This window comes from Carassius gibelio, chromosome A22 (assembly GCF_023724105.1).
Source record: "Carassius gibelio isolate Cgi1373 ecotype wild population from Czech Republic chromosome A22, carGib1.2-hapl.c, whole genome shotgun sequence".
In the NCBI taxonomy this organism is placed as follows: domain Eukaryota; kingdom Metazoa; phylum Chordata; class Actinopteri; order Cypriniformes; family Cyprinidae; genus Carassius; species Carassius gibelio.
In genome coordinates this window covers 22202161-22204660 of record NC_068392.1, presented here as the reverse complement: position 1 = coordinate 22204660, position 2500 = coordinate 22202161, and the positions used below count along the sequence as shown (strand labels likewise).

General features: G+C 39.9%; 3 non-coding genes and 1 pseudogene across 3 annotated transcripts in view; all 4 read right to left on the bottom strand.

The window, feature by feature from the left end:
* Window positions 1-44: 44 nt before the first annotated feature.
* Window positions 45-163, bottom strand: LOC127943870 (5S ribosomal RNA). Its single transcript, XR_008150015.1, has one exon. It is a non-coding gene; the product is annotated as a 5S ribosomal RNA (ribosomal RNA).
* Window positions 164-1088: 925 nt separating this feature from the next.
* LOC127943582 (uncharacterized) lies at window positions 1089-1207 on the bottom strand (annotated as a pseudogene).
* A 359-nt stretch (window positions 1208-1566) lies between these two features.
* LOC127943884 (5S ribosomal RNA) lies at window positions 1567-1685 on the bottom strand. Its single transcript, XR_008150029.1, has one exon. It is a non-coding gene; the product is annotated as a 5S ribosomal RNA (ribosomal RNA).
* Window positions 1686-2464: 779 nt separating this feature from the next.
* Window positions 2465-2500, bottom strand: part of LOC127943659 (5S ribosomal RNA) — a 119-nt gene continuing 83 nt past the window's right edge. The window contains exon 1 of the ribosomal RNA XR_008149812.1: window positions 2465-2500. This exon is cut by the window's right edge and continues 83 nt beyond it. This is a non-coding gene — a ribosomal RNA (5S ribosomal RNA).

Genomic DNA, 2500 nt, shown 5'->3' with positions numbered 1-2500 from the left:
CGCGTATCGTTACACCCCTAATACTAAGTGAAAAGTTTCCAAAAGGCTTACAGCACCTGGTATTCCCAAGCGGTCTCCCATCCAAGTACTAACCAGGCCCAAACCTGCTTAGCTTCCAAGAGCAGACGAGATCGGGCATAGCCAGGTTGGTATGGCCGTAAGCGAAGACTGCCGCAAAGAGAGGGCTATTTAAAGACCAGCCCATCTAATCGCCAGTACATTATATAAGTAGGAAAGAAAACCCAAAAGCTTAAAGCACCTGGTATTCCTAGGCAGTCTCTCATCCAAGTACTAACGAGACCTAAACCTGCTAAGATTCAGAGATCGGGCATTGACTCTTTTTTTTGTTTTTTTTGTTTTGCAAGATTATTATATAAATCGTGAAATTTTCCAAAAGGTTTAAAGCACCTGGTATTCCTAGGCAGTCTCTCATCCAAGTACTAACCAGACCTAAACCTGCTAAGATTCAGAGATCGGGCATTGAATCTATTTTTTAGCAAAATTATTTCATACTAAGTGAAACATTTCCAAAAAGCTTAAAGCACCTGGTATTCCTAGGCAGTTTCTCATCCAAGTACTCACCAGACCTAAACCTGCTAAGATTCAGAGATCGGGCATTGACTCTTTTTTTTTTTTGCAAGATTATTTTATAAATCAAAATTTTCCAAAAAGTTTAAAGCACCTGGTATTCCCAGGCAGTCTCTCATCCATGTACTAACCAGGCCCAAACCTGCTAATATTCAGAGATCGGGCATTGAATCTATTTTTCAGCAAAATTATTATATACTAAGTGAAACATTTCCAAAAAGCTTAAAGCACCTGGTATTCCTAGGCAGTTTCTCATCCAAGTACTTACCAGACCTAAACCTGCTAAGATTCAGAGATCGGGCATTGACTCTTTTTTTTTTTTTTTTTGCAAGATTATTTTATAAATCGTGAAATTTTCCAAAAAGTTTAAAGCACCTGGTATTCCCAGGCAGTCTCTCATCCATGTACTAACCAGGCCCAAACCTGCTAATATTCAGAGATCGGGCATTGACTCTATTTTTTGGCAAAATTATTATATACTAAGTGAAAAGTTTCCAAAAAGCTTACAGCACCTGGTATTCCCAGGCGGTCTCCAATCCAAGTACTAACCAGGCCCAAACCGGCTTAGCTTCCAAGAGCAGACGAGATCGGGCATAGCCAGGTTGGTATGGCCGTAAGCGAAGACTGCTGCAAAGAGAGGGCTATTTAAAGACCAGCCCATCTAATCGCCAGTACATTATATAAGTAGGAAAGAAAACCCAAAAGCTTAAAGCACCTGGTATTCCTAGGCAGTCTCTCATCCAAGTACTAACCAGACCTAAACCTGCTAAGATGCAGAGATCGGGCATTGAATCTATTTTTTTAGCAAAATTATTATGTACTAAGTGAAACATTTCCAAAAAGCTTATAGCACCTGGTATTCCTAGGCAGTCTCTCATCCAAGTACTCACCAGACCTAAACCTGCTAAGATTCAGAGATGGGGCATTGACTCTATTTTTTGGCAAAATTATTATATACTAAGTGAAAAGTTTCCAAAAGGCTTACAGCACCTGGTATTCCCAAGCGGTCTCCCATCCAAGTACTAACCAGGCCCAAACCTGCTTAGCTTCCGAGAGCAGACGAGATCGGGCATAGCTAGGTTGGTATGGCCGTAAGCGAAGACTGCCGCAAAGAGAGGGCTATTTAAAGACCAGCCCATCTAATCGCCAGTACATTATATAAGTAGGAAAGAAAACCCAAAAGCTTAAAGCACCTGGTATTCCTAGGCAGTCTCTCATCCAAGTACTAACGAGACCTAAACCTGCTAAGATTCAGAGATCGGGCATTGACTCTTTTTTTTTTTTTTTTTTGCAAGATTATTATATAAATCGTGAATTTTTCCAAAAGGTTTAAAGCACCTGGTATTCCTAGGCAGTCTCTCATCCAAGTACTAACCAGACCTAAACCTGCTAAGATTCAGAGATCGGGCATTGAATCTATTTTTTAGCAAAATTATTTCATACTAAGTGAAACATTTCCAAAAAGCTTAAAGCACCTGGTATTCCTAGGCAGTTTCTCATCCAAGTACTCACCAGACCTAAACCTGCTAAGATTCAGAGATCGGGCATTGACTCTTTTTTTTTTTTGCAAGATTATTTTATAAATCGTAAAATTTTCCAAAAAGTTTAAAGCACCTGGTATTCCCAGGCAGTCTCTCATCCATGTACTAACCAGGCCCAAACCTGCTAATATTCAGAGATCGGGCATTGAATCTATTTTTCAGCAAAATTATTATATACTAAGTGAAACATTTCCAAAAAGCTTAAAGCACCTGGTATTCCTAGGCAGTCTCTCATCCAAGTACTCACCAGACCTAAACCTGCTAAGATTCAGAGATGGGGCATTGACTCTATTTTTTGGCAAAATTATTATATAGTAAGTGAAAAGTTTCCAAAAGGCTTACAGCACCTGGTATTCCCAAGCGGTCTCCCA